At 45.9% G+C, this 12,799-nt stretch overlaps 1 protein-coding gene across 2 annotated transcripts in view; it reads left to right on the forward strand.

Annotated features, from left to right (window-relative positions):
- SUSD6 (sushi domain containing 6) overlaps window positions 1-12,799 on the forward strand; it is an 89,362-nt gene that overhangs the window by 26,218 nt on the left and 50,345 nt on the right. The window lies entirely within an intron of this gene.

The raw sequence follows: 12,799 nt of genomic DNA on the forward strand, positions 1-12,799 counted from the left end.
GTACAGTACTGGGGCTGGCACTCTGTCCAGAAGGGCTCAGTCAGTGGTCAGATTGTGACTGGGAGATATTTGAGGGAACTTTGTTTGAGAACTTTGAGAGTTAGGAGACCTGGGTTCTGGTTCAGCCATTCACAAGCCCTGTGTTCCTGGATAGGTCATGATCCTTTGATAGGCCTCCATTTCCCCCTCTTAAAATGGGTAGATTGGACTTTACAAGCTGATCCCAAAGTTCCTTTAGGCAGTAATGTTTTAGAATTCCTTGACAAACCCAGGCGTCTGTTCCTGGTGTCGGTGACCATAGTTAACAAAGGCTGAGACAGAACAGCATACACTTTCTGGTTCCCTTTTGCCTCCAAGCTTTTGCCTGTGTGTTTCTCCTTGGAATGCCCCGCCTTCCCTGTTCCCACCTCTTTCTGCTTGCACCCTTGCTAAAGCCAGGTGTCAGCTAGACTGCACCCCCACACTGGTGTGCCCCTCCTCTGTGCTGCCCTAGCACCCTGTGCTTAGTACTTACCCACTATATTACTGTCTGTTTCCTTGTTCTTCCTGACCTTATCATGAGCTTCCTGAGGGCAGAGACTGTATCCCTAGTTGCTGGCACAGTGCCTGGAATGTGGTATATATACAGTCTATGTTGAACGAATAAATGATCCCTCCTAGGCCTACATGCCCTAGTACACTCCGGGAGCTGTTCTGGGACCCCCCCTCCCCCAATGCTCACTACCCCGAAGGCTCTCTCTTTCCAAGCTGTGTGAAGATGCTGGGAACCTAGCATAATGCTGAGCTATATCTAAGGTGTGTCTCATTGTGGCAAAAGGTGCCATTGCCACCCTTACCCCCAGGGCACTCTTGCTAGGTATTGCTTCTACCATGAATGGGGCTTGATTTTGCCCTGTCCCTCCCCATCTCCTGCCCTGGTGTCTTCTGCCAGCTGCCTGGGGCTGGGCCATCTGCTGCTTGTGACAGCGGGTGGGGGGAAAGGGGTGAGCGGGTGGGGGAAAGGGGTGAACGACCTGTGCAGGGGAGGGAGTGTGGGGTGAGCGGCAACCTAATCTCTTTCACTGTACTGACTGCATGGCAGAGTCGGCCCCCCTTCTCCCACATCCTGTCTTCTGTCCCAGTGCTCTGTTATGCAGATCTTGGTTTTGTTCCAGCTGCTGCCCCCCACCACTCTGCTAGGAGAACCCTTGCTGCATTTTTGTTTCCTCTGTGTGTGTGCTTTGCCGTTTGCCCCTGCCCCCAAGAATCTTTATGTAACGTAAGACAGCAGCAGCAAAAAAAGAAAAGAATCTTTAGAAATGAAACTTTGGACCTTGTTGTTTTCTGTTCAGATGCAAATGCGGAGTCTGTTCACACCAGAGTTTGGTACCTCCGGGTTTACTACCCGGTTTTCCATATCTCCTCCTAGGGAATCTTTGAACAGCAGGGGTGGGCTGAATCACTCACTGGAAAGAGCTTTAATTTAGCTTGTGTTTCAAGCCTTACCTCTTTCTCGCCTTGTGTGGACATAGGAAAGAAGAAGGTAACTTCCCTCCATCACTCTTGGTGACTCTGGGCTTGGAGGTTCTGAACTGTTTGTGTGTGTGTCTGTCTGTCTTTTAAAACTTCATTAAAAAGATTGGCCTGGGGAAGGCAGGGGGAGGCTGGTCAGGACTTTCATATTCAAACCTGAGGGCCTGGGCAGGCCTCTTAGCCGTGTCTACAGAGCTTTTTCCCAGGCCCCTCTTACTTGATCTGCTGGCTTCTCTGAGCTGTCTTGGGTCCAGCTGGGTTTCCACAATGTAAGAACCATTGTCCTTGAGAAGGTGAGTGTGCATACTCCTTGCCCTTTCTCTTTGGTTCACTGTAAATAGATAAGACCAAACCTAGCATTTAAAATAGAATTATGGAGCCGGAAGAATGTCTTTTCCAACCTTCTATTTTACCAAGGAGGAAATGGGCCCAGAAAAGTTCTGTGACACGTCCAGAATCAGAGCCAGCCCCAGAGCTGGGGTAAAAGCCAGATGCCTTTGTTCCCGAGCTCCTCTCTGAGGGACTGTGAACCTGAGTTGGGGAGAGCATGAGAGGATCTCAGTGTTGGTTTGGAGACATGTGGGCCGACAAAAGGCTTTCCAGTGGTGTAGGGGAATTTTGTACCACTTGTACAACTAAGGTAGATCTACTGACATCTAGACCTCAACATTTATTCACTCAGCTCAGGATTCTCAACTGCAGCACTACTGACATTTTGGGCCAAATGATTCTTTGTTGTGGGGGGTTGTCCTGTGCATGGCAGGATGTTGTTTGTGGAAAAACTCAAACTGTGTTTTTTCCTCTGCTGTCACACCACAACAATCATCAACACAGAAGAAGACTTCTGTGACCAAATGTGGGGGTTTCTCCCCCACAAACAAGAATTCACTTCTGCAGCAGACACCAGCTGTGTGTCTTCCAATCCAGTTCTGACATTTTCTGCCCGAAGGAGATAGTGTCAGTTCCCACAGGTTCCTAAGAACCTGGGATCAGTCTGACCCTGAGACTGACCCTCCTTGCTACCAGCGGTGAGTCTAGCCCTCCGGAACTTCTGACCCGCTGGCTTCAAGTTGGGGTTCCCACGACCCCCTCTTTGGGCAATTTCCTACAGCGGCTCACAGAACTTAGGGAAACATTTACATACGTTTACTAGTTTGTTATAAGGGATATCACAAAGGATACAGATGAAGAGATGCATAGGGTGAGTATGGAGGAATGGGTGTAGAGCTTCCATGCCCTCCCTGGGTGTGCCACCCTCTAGGAACATCCGTGTGTTCAGCTATCCAGATGCCCTCCAAACCTAGTCCTTTTGGGTTTCATGGAGGCCTAAGCATGACTGATTAAACCATTGATGATCAACTTGATCTTCCACCCCCTCTTTCCTCCCCTGAGGTTGAGGGATGGGGCTGAAAGTCTCAACCCTCTAATCTTGCCTTGGTTTTTCCATTGACCAGCCCCATCCTGAAGTTATTAGTCAACATTAGCATATAAAAAAGACAGCACTTTGGAGATTCTAAGGATTTTAGGAGTATGCCAGAAAACAGGATGAAGACTAAAAACATATATTTAGAAATATATATTTATATTTTATTATATGTATTCTATTACATAATATGTATTCTGTTATATATTATGCATAATATATTATATAATATATTATATAATAATATATTATATATAATATATTCTATTGTATATAAATATATATCTCAGGTGTTTATCAACATCCCTGGCCCTACCCATGAGATACTGGTAGCTTCCCACCCCCAAGTTGTGACAACCAAAAATGTCTCCAGACATTGCCAAATCTTGCTCCCAGTTGAGAATTACTGGTTCAGGCAGAGTATTTTGGGGAGGAGAGACCCTCTTGGGCACCTCTTGCATTTTGAATGTGCGCAGGTCTCAGGGTTATAAAGGAAGCATAAAACAGATGGGGCCTCAGCTTTCTGGGGAGCTTACAGTTTAGTGGGGAGACCAGACCAACATGCATGGACTAATGAATTGCCACATTAGTGAGCCCTCCAAGATGTATAGAGCCCCAAGCCGGACTCTGAATGGGGTGCCAGCCCAGGGTGTACTTAATGAGGAAGAGATTTTGCTGCCCTGGGCTGGATTGCATAGCTAAGAACTGAGTAACTCTGACTTTTTGAGTTCTTATCATCTGCTCAAAGAGTAGTCTTCCATTCTGAAAAAAAAAAAAAAAAAAACCAAAAAAAAAACCATTTTATTGAATTTGCTGATTTTTCTAGTGTTTGTAGAGATGGGGTCTCACTATGTTGCTCAGGCTGATCTCAAACTCCTGGCCTCAAAGCGAACCTCCCACTTCAGCCTCCCAAAGTGCTAGGATTATAGGTGAGAGCCATCACGCCAGGCCAGGAAGATTCTTTTTAAACTGAAATACATTGTGGAAAAATTAGTCATTGTTAGAAATGGATAGATTGGCCACTGTGCTATCTTTTAGGGTGCTCTAAGGAGCTACTGGGAAAATTGCCTATACAGTTAAAGGTGAGGTCAGTGAAGTCAAGTTGTGCTGGCGGTGGAGGGAGGCGGCTGTTGTTCTCAGTGCTCGTGGGAGCACAGGCAGTGTGTTGTGGGTGAACGTGCCACAGTGCTAAGGGTTTAATGCAAGAAATAGGCAAGACTTAGCTATTGGGGATAGCAATATATGCCCCATTTCACTCACTGGAGGATTTACTAATTGTATCCTTGTGTTTCTGACGTAAAGGCTGAGGATATATGTGCTTTGCCAAATTTATCTCCCTTTTCTTGCTGTCCAGGCCCCTAAAAAAAAAAAGAAAGAAAAGAAAAGAAAAAAGGAGAGAGTGACTTACAGAATCAGGATTTGGAGCCAGAGAAGCTCTTCAAGTAGAGATCATTTAGCCCAATCCTGTGTTTTCAGGTAATGATGACAATAATAATGATAAATAGTGATGACTATAACAGTAACTACCATTTTTAACGACTTACTAAGTGCCAGACACTATGCTAAGTGCCTTATACACATTTCCCCATATAATACTTAAAATAACCCTATGAGATAGGTATTATTAGTGCCATTTTACAGGTAAGGGAACTGAGGTCCAGAAAATCTGGATAACTGCATGGGAATTAAGAGTGTGCTGCAGTAGCTGTTGTGTGGAGAGATGAAGCAGCTTGCTTGCTCAAGGTCACGTTTTCCAGTTAAAGATGAACACAAGAAGAATCCAAGTCTCTTGCCCTTGATTGAGCTCAGTTGAGCACATATTTTTTGTTTTGACCTGAGGATTCATTCTCTGTGGTCATTTTTGTTTCATTTCTTGCTCTCTCCTTTTAATTTTAGTGAAATTGTATGAAATAGAGGGAAGGGTGGTTTAGGGCTGGGGTTTTGGGTGAGTTTTTAAAGTTTATTTTTAAATAGGCAGCCTTCCCAGACTGACTGGGAATGTAGCAGAAGGCCTGAGAACCAGGAAGTGACACAGACCTGTTTATACCATCCCACTTGGGGGCCTTTGGAAAGTGCTCCACAGAGATGGTAAAAAGTAAACATAACTGCACCAGCCAGTTCTTTGGGGTTAGCTATTTTTGACCTAGAGGAGGTGTTTCCTGCACAGCTTTAAGTACTCTGAATACCAAAATTTAGCTCCTAAACAGCCCCTTGAATGAAGGTGTACAGACAAAATATTTGTTTGCTATTACCAGACGCCAGCATTCAGTGGTTCTAGGCAGACAAAATCATGAGATTTTCAGTCGCCTCCCCACCACCCGGCCGTTGTCTTTTTGGTGAATTGTTCTCCCATTGCTTTATCTTTCTTTGTAAGCAGCACTATGCATGCAAAACACTGTCCTCCTGGCTCACGAAATGGGTGCATGAGTTCAAGGTTCAGTTCAAAGGTTTCTCTTTTACTTCTCCCCTACTCCTATCAGAAGTCTTTATTCCTGTCTCCTCTGTGTTCTCATAGCATTTTTTTTAAAAGAACCTTCTTTTGGGCCCTAGTAACAATTTGACAGTGTTATGTGGATAAACATATAATTCCTCTCACGTAGATTGTGAATTCCTTGAGAGTAAGAACTGTGCCCCATTTCATCTCTGTGATCACCCAGGCCTTGCACAGAAGACAGCCAGTAAATATTTGCTGAATTGCAGTATAGTCACTGGAAACACAGAGCCCTAAGAAGTCAGATTTAGCAAATCAGCTTCCCGGACTCTATTTGCCAAGTGGGTATTGAAGCCTGTTCCACTTAGCTCTGATGGGAACCAAGCAAAGGGATGTGATGACACATGAGATACGTCTCTGGGGTCTAGAACCAATTACAGCCACTTCTGCCAATCATCTACCTGGCCAAAACTTCAGGATTATATATACCCTTTCCCCTCTCCTGATTTATATCTGCTGCTCCTTTGCAGAAGACACAAATTATGTCTTTTAAGTTTATCTTTTTTTCCCTTTCACTTAACAGTATTTGTTGAGCAGTTTGGGGCACAGAGATAATTGGTGGTCTGTGCCTGTGGTACATGCAGCCTGCAAAAGTTAAGTAATTGTGAATGGGCTTCAGGGAGGGGTATGATTGGCTATCTCTTTTGGGATCCAGGCAGTGATGCTAGAGGCTTAGAGGAGGCTCTGTGCCTGTGGGCTGAAGTCTGGAGAAGTTTTCCCAGAGCTAAGGGAACTAAGTTTGGAAAACAAAGAGCATGGAGCCCTTTTCAGTAGAGAAGCAGGGGGAGGAAGGACTTCTAGTCTCCTTGGATTCCGTTTTTCTGTAAAGTGGGGCAAATACCACCTATTTAATGAGGTAATAAGTTTGTATGTGTGTGTTCCCTAGGTCCCCCAGACACTAATATTATTTTAGTATATTCACAAACATAGTTGTGAACAAACATGTTCACAAACATAATTTGGGGAGGGGGGTAGTGCTAACTAGGTACCTTAAAAAATATTTTTAGAATTTGATGGGCAAGTACCTGGGAGGTTCACTTGTTTAACGTGTTGGCTGTTCTTTTGTCTAGACTAACATTGTATTTTGCGCCTAGTTTCAGGATATGTTTCCAACCAGCTGAAATGGTGCCCTCTGAGAGTCTAGTGGGGCTCAGTCACAGCCTGTCACGGCAGGAAGGGGCCTTACCCAGCACGAATTTGAGCGCGCACTGTTTCAGGCACTGTCCTAGTCTCTCAGGTTTGTCTTATTTCCACCTCACAGCAACCCAATGAGGTGGGTACCAGTTCATCCAGCTTATAGACAGAAACTGAAAATAACTTCCCCTAGAGTAGCAGTCCCCAACGTTTTTGGCACCAGGGACCAGTTTCATGGAAGACAATTTTTCCATGGACCCTGGGGAGGGGAGGATTGTGCAGTCAAACCTCTCTGCTAATGATATAGTCTGTACTTGCAGCTGCTCCCCAGCACTAGCATCACCACCTCAGCTCCACCTCAGATCATCAGGCATTAGGTTCTCATAAGGAGCACGCAACCTGGATCCCTCACATGTGCAGTTTACGTCAGGGTTCAAGCTCCTATGAGAATCTAATGGCCCTCACTGATCTGACAGGGGGTGGAGCTCAGGCAGTGATGCGCGCGATGGGGAGCAGCTGCTCCCTTGCCCACCACTCACCTCCTGCTGTGCAGCCCGGTTCCTAACAGGCCACAGACTGGTACACGTCCTTGGCCCAGGGGTTGGGGACCACAGCCCTGGAGTACCAATTAATAATATCTGCCAGAATCTTTTCACAATCCCAGGCTCCCAAAGAGATATTTAGTTGAAGTGTTTCTCATTTGACCAATGAGGAAACAGAGGCATGGGAAGTGAGTGTTTGCTCAAGGTCAGCCCATGCCCGTCAATCATTGGTGAAGCTGGGACTAGAAAAGTGGTTTTCTGCCTTCAGTTCCGGAATTTATGGCAGGTAGAGTTCCCGCTCACAGGGGCTCTACCTCCTCTCCCATTTTTCTATCCTGTCTTTTGTTCTCCTCTCTGCCCTTCTTTTTTGTGTCTTTTTCTCTCTTTCTCCCTGGGCCCCTGTAGCAGCTCTGCAGTGATCCTGTGTGGAGGCTGGGTTTTTTTTGTTAGATGTTTGTTATTTTTGGAAAGCACTTTAGGAACACTGTGTATAATGGGATGGCCCATACAAATGTGCTGATGGATTGATTAAGCTCTAAATGGGGAAGTGGACTGTTCTGGGTTTGCTGCAGTGCAGGGGGAGGTAGTCTGGGCATCAGTCTCGGAAGATGTAGGGGAAAGGGCCACTCAGGCAGAACAATGAGGATAGATTTACCATTTCTTCCAGTCAGAGCTTTTGTTGACTTAGATTTTTAGAGGAAGTACTTTTGGGCCCTCCTATTCCCTAGAAGACATTCCAGATTTCTTGGAACTGAAGGGGCCTTTGGGGATCATCCAGGTTCAGCCTGGAGCACCATGAAGACTGGCTGACTTGCCTGAGGCCAATCCACTATCTAGTGGTGGAGCTGGGAGCTAAGGCAGGACAGGTCCCGGCTACAGTCATCCTGCTGTTAGGTTCCAGAAGAGAAGCGCTGGAGACTGTTGATGAGAATCTTCAGGATAGGGTAGTGCGTATGCTAGTGTTCCTGATGTCTGAAGCTTTGGGAACAATGTGAGCGGGGGGATGTGATACCCCGAGCGTGTGGTGAGCAATTCTAGGGGAGCAAGACGAGGGCACAAGGCATATCAAAGCAATTCAGAAGGTCCTCTGAGGCTCTACAGTGGCTTAGCTGGCCTAAGAGGAAAGCTGAGGGTAATTCATGTGATTTGGAGGGGGTGAAATTTTAACCAAAGTTTGATGTTTGTGCCTTTTGGACTAGGAGCTGGAGATTAAAAGAAAATGGGTATGGCAACATTCTGGTCAGCAAGGATCTTGAAGTCCAATAGAAGAATTTGTGGCTATTGAAGTGCCCGAGTGTTAGTGGCTCGAAGGAGAGGGCAGGATAGAGAGGTCAGGACTGGAAGGATCCGTGGAGCCACAGGGGGGAAAAGCAGAAGGCATCTCTAAGTAACTTAATTTTATCTTTTGGGGGGCAGAGGGAGTAGGAGGCATTAAGATCTGATACATGTTTAGATATCTTTTGATGCTGTAGCCTGGCCATTTCTGGGTGAGTGGGAGTCCGGAGGGGAGGCACTGAAGGGAAGAGAGGTAAGGGAGGGCCTGGGTAACTTTGGCCTTGTTAGTCACGTCTCTTCCATACTCCTCTGGGGAACTTTGGACTTCAAAGTGTTGGAACTTCTTATCATTATACCCTGAAATGTAATTAGCTGGTTAAATTCTGTTCACACTTCTGGAACTGTTCTTTGTCCTCCCCCATCATGTGGCAGCATGGGGTTGGCCAATATGGTTGATCAAAGAAATAAACTCTCTTGTTCTAGATTCTCACCACTGCTGCCACCATGCCTTTCTTGATTAGTCTGAGGCAAGAAAAGGATTTATGTTGGTTTTATCTTCTCAGTTCCCTTTCCTAACTAATGGAGCCATGGTTTAGGAAATAATTTGCCCTAAAAATTACATGTAAACTGAGTTTGACTTCACCTACCCAGCACCTGAGAGCCAAGCCTACAAAGGAGAGCTCAGTAGAGTGTGGGATGATCTTACACCTCCAGCAGGACTGTGGCATTCTCAGCAGGGGTCGTGGGCTGGGGAGGGTCCTGACCTAGAGGCTGCCTAGGGAACAGGGTGCCCTGGCTGCTTCATGGCTGGCCCCACCTGCTGCTGCTGCCTTCCCAAGCCAGGAGCAATTTTTGAAAGAGACTCCAGGGTACCTTTAATCTTAGCAGGCTCTTGGGTTAACCGGGAAGCATCTAGGGCAACAAGCAAGTGAACCACGTGAACCCTGGGCTCAGGCTGCAGGTTCTTCTTAAGACCAGAAGCCTGTCTTGCTTGTCATCTTTTCCCAGATAGCCCTCTGCTGTCTCTGGCTTTTGGCGAAGACTGTGAATAGAAGCCCTGGGTCTTTCTAGTTTACTGAGCATTTCTTAGTATTTTGTCCCTTTTGAGCCTTACCGTATCCTAGTGAGATAGTCAAAGCAAGCAATAGCCCAATTTTACAAATGAGGAAACAGAGGCAGAGATGAGGTAAGTGGCTTCCCTCAGGTCAGAGCTGTGGCTTGAGGGCAGTGTTCTTCCTCATTGGAGGAACTTACGGACAGGAAATGAGTGTCATGACATCACATTCAGCAGGGTATAGTCACCCAGTTTTTGTTGTTCTGGGTTCACAGAGGTGGGAGAGGCAAGCCCCTGCCCCATGAGGCTGACAGTCTAGCTCACGGGGCCTCCTGCTACCACAAGCTGTTGGGGCAACAGCACTCGTTCCCAAGAAAGAAAATCAGGAGGGTGAATGCAGGTTTTCCATGACTCCTCCCCCTGTGTTTTGGAGGGGAAAGCTGGCCACCAGAGGAACAGATGGGTTACAAGAAGAGAAGAGTGGAAGCAGTGAAGAATTCTGTGGCTGGGAGAGAACTTAGAACCTTAGAACCTTTTTTGGATGTGGTAACGGAAGCCAGATAACTAGCTGGCTGGCGGCAGAGGCTGGGCTGGGTCTGCGGCAGGCCCTCTCTTTGTCTCACCTCTAAGTTTAGATGCCATATTCCTTGTGAGGTTGGGTAAGCGCTAGCTTTGAACATGAGGCTTGGTTCCAGGTTCCTCTTCAGTGATAATTGCTTTGAATTAGAAGTGGTCACTAACATGTTAATACTAAGGAATACTGAAGTGAAAGTTTTTGCGTCAGTATTTCTCTAGGGATAATGAATACCTAGTCGTAATTTGTTCTGAAACATTTTGCTTTTCATTTGGTATGCTAAGGTTACAATCCAAGGACAGAGTTTGTTTTATGTTCAAAATATATCATTTCTTAAAATTACTAGATTTATGGTGTGACCCTTTCTCCGCAGTAGCTGGGTTCTCCTGCTCTGGATGATGCTCTGGTTTTTTTTTGTTTTTGTGTTTTGTCTTTTTTTTTTTTTTTTTTTTGAGACAGAGTCTTGCTCTCTCACCGCAGGTGGAGTGCAGTGGCGTCATTGTAGCTCACTGTATCCTCAAACTCCTGGGCTCAACTGATCCTCCTGCTTCAGCTTTCCAAGTGGCTGGGACTGCAGGTGCATGCCACCATACCTGGCTAATTTTTCTGTTTGTAGAGACGGGGTCTCTTGCTCAGGTTGGTCTCGAGCTCCTGATTGACCTTAAGCAGTCTTCCTGCCTCAGCGTCCCAGAGTTGTTAGAATTACAAGTGTGAACCACCTCACCTGGCCTTTTTCTATTTTTGGTAGAGATGGGGTCTCCCTCTGGCTCAGGCTTGTCTCGATCTCCTGACCTCAAGTGATCTTCCCACCTTGGCCTCCCAGAGTACTAGGATTCCAGGTGTGTAAGCTGTAGCACCAGACCTTTTCTGGGGTCTTGAGGGTTAATTTTCCTCTGTATTATTATTAAAGCAACAACCCCTGGCCTAGCCTTACATGTAAACACTCCATTAACTACCCTCCATTTCTCTTTTTTCTTTGCAAAGCCCCCATTTCCATCACCCTCTCTGTACTTGATCAGGTCTTAGGCTACATGGTAGAATTGGTCTCTTGACCTTGACTCAGATAGCTGCTTAAGCAGTAAGGGAGGAGCCAGCTGTTTCTGTTAAAAAAAAAAAAAAAAATCAGGAGCTCATACATGTACATCATCTTCTACCCAGTTCCGTACTGGTTCCTCCCTACAGTATTCATGTGTTTGGCAAACATTTGCTGCCTGCCTGTCATATGCCAGGCCCCGTGCTTGCTGTTGAAGATTCCAAGTTGAGTAATTCACAGTCCCTGCCTTCAAGGAACTCTCAGCCTAGTGAGGTGGGACAGATAAACAAATAGATGTAATAACCTGTTAAAGGTACAGTCATAGCTGGGTAAGAAGGGGTCATTTCTGCTGGGGGTGGGTGTGGTATGAAGTGTCAGGAAAGAATTCCTTCAGGAGGTGACCCTTGTGCCGTGCCCTTGAAGTGACTATTGCTGGCAGCAGGAACAGTCAGGTTCTTGAGGTTTGTTTGACTGTCAGTTTGTTGAGGGAGGAGACCAGCAATCTATAGGAAGGCCTTGTTACGTTAACTTTATATTTTGTCTGAATAGGTAATGTGTGTACAAAGCACAGCACTAAAGGAGATTAAAAGCGAATATGTGCAGTGAGAAATGTTTTTCTCCTTCCCTAACTGTTAACCACTCGGTTCTTCTCCCTGAAGGCAATTGTTAGTTACCAATTTCTTGTGTATCATTCCAGAGGGGTTTTCAGTGCATATAGGTATATATGTGTGTGTATCCTTTAAAAATACATGCATATGTGCAAATGATTTTCTTCGTGAACTAATTTTAGAAGTCATTCTGTATTAGCACAGATTGAACTACCCTGTTCTTTTTAAACCACTGGTATTCTTTTGGGTGTACTATAACTTATTTCACTAGTCCCCCTTTGATGAACTTTAGGTTGCTCCAATCTTTTGCCGTTACAAACCATGCAGTGAATATCCTTCATCTATGTCATTGGAGATGTGATTTCAGCGGACAGATTCTAGAAGTTGAATTGATAGGTCAGAGAATATATGCATTTTGGGAACAGATATCATCAAGTTGCCTTCCAATGAGCTCTACTTTGATGACAAAATACTGAATGTACTTTATCACTTGGCCCCACAGTACTTCTGCTCCCCCCCGAATCCTCTAAGATCCCTGCCACAGCGATCTTCCTGAATGAATTTGGTCGTGTAACAGCCCTGTTTAGAACCCTTGCAAGCACCACATGGTTTTCAGGGTAAAGTTGAAACCCCTTGGCTTAGCCCCTGCCTCCAGCTTCCTCCAGGAGTACTGTGCTCCCGTGGTACTCTGATCCACTTGTATTTGGTACCTCCTCTTTTTCCTTATTTTTTTCCCCCCCCACTAGACACATCCTTTAGGATTCAGCTTAACATCACCTTCTCTGGGTAGTCTTTCCTGACTACCTCCACTCATGCACAGAACACCTGACCACTACATGTGGCCTCATCCATTCACTACTTAAATATTTGTTGTGCTCGTGCTGTGATGTGGCACACACAGGTATCATTCTTGCCAATCCACTGGTATTGCCTTGAGGGGATGATGACTGCCTGGTAGGGTTACCTGATGTGGCTACATATAAAACGGCAGCACCAAAGGGCCCATCGCCAACTCTGTCACTAACCAGCTGGGGGCCCTGGTCATATCCTTTAGCTTCTTTGGACCTTGGTTTGCCATCTGTCAAATGAGACTAGAGCTCAATGAACTCTAAGGTACCTGCAGCTGGGGTCTTATTAATGATTGAACAGCAAC

The sequence above is a fragment of the Eulemur rufifrons genome, chromosome 2, assembly GCF_041146395.1.
Source record: "Eulemur rufifrons isolate Redbay chromosome 2, OSU_ERuf_1, whole genome shotgun sequence".
NCBI lineage: Eukaryota > Metazoa > Chordata > Mammalia > Primates > Lemuridae > Eulemur > Eulemur rufifrons.